Raw genomic sequence first — 1,232 nt, forward strand, 5'->3', positions numbered from 1 at the left:
AGCCGCTTCCTCAGGGCGTTTGTTCCGAGGATCCTTGCGCCCGGCACCGTTCCAGGACCTGGGAGTGGAGCAGGTCCCAGAGCCGGCAGAGCACCTCTTCCCCACACACCCGGTACACGGGAGGGGGGGAGAGGAGCCAGAGAGCAGGGCAGGTGGGTAAGGGATTGATGAGAACATACAAGGAAGAACTGTTTGCGGGTCAAAGTCATAGATTTCAGGCAGGATTGGAGGTGAGGATGAAGAGTGTTTTCTAGGTGTTAGGCTTGGCTCGTACTGACGTAGGCCCATCAGAGAAGAAACAGAGTGGACAGACTGACAAACGAAAAGCTATTCCCGGTGCATTCCACGTACCCATGGAATCTCTTTCTGGTCACTGTCCTGTGCCTTTTATTTCCATAGAAATTTTTTCACACCTTAGATTGTGCTGTGTCCTGGGGCCCCCATACCCCCTCGTGGCCTCTGACTTTTTGGCCCTGCAGATGACCCCTCTGCACCTGGCTCTGGGGCTCCTGTCCAGTTCCCCGGATGGCTCAGTTTTTCTCCGTCATTCAGCCGGAGTGCAAAGTGGGCTTGGAGGGATCCCTCGGAGGGTTGGGTGCTGTTTGAATGAATGCCATGAACTGGGGTGCCGGTAAGCACTGACGTGTTCCACGGTTGCTCCCCGTTTCAGGGAGGCATGGGAGGGAAGTATTTCTGCATGATACAGATCGTTCATAATGCGCAAGCATGTGTGGGCTTATATATACACGATAAATCAATACGAAATACTGGAAGAAAATGTAGATGAGCTTTATTTGATTTTTGAATGGAAAAGCCTTTTCCAAGCCTACCAACAACGGAATAATAATAACCAGTCACATTTATTGGGCGATTACCATGTTCCAGTTGGTGCTCTACGCACTGACTATGAGTGAGCTCATCTCCTGAGACACCAGCATTTTACTGCGGTTATCTTTAGTAAGTAAGATGACCGATCTTTGTTTTCTTTTCCAAACTGGCCCGTATTTTCTTTATTTAAAAATTTTTTTATTTTAAAGATTTTATTTATTTGTCAGAGAGAGAGAGCGAGAGCGAGCGCATATGCAAGCAGGCAGAGGCGGAGAGAAAAGCTGAGCAGAGAGCGGGATGTGGGGCTCGATCCCAGGACCCTGGGATCATGACCCGAGCCGAAGGCAACGGCTCAACCGACTGAGCCACCCAGGCGTCCCTATTTTCTTTATTTTTGACGGTGA

The sequence above is a fragment of the Enhydra lutris genome, unplaced genomic scaffold (assembly GCF_002288905.1).
Source record: "Enhydra lutris kenyoni isolate GAN:26980312 unplaced genomic scaffold, ASM228890v2 scaffoldscaffold96, whole genome shotgun sequence".
In the NCBI taxonomy this organism is placed as follows: domain Eukaryota; kingdom Metazoa; phylum Chordata; class Mammalia; order Carnivora; family Mustelidae; genus Enhydra; species Enhydra lutris.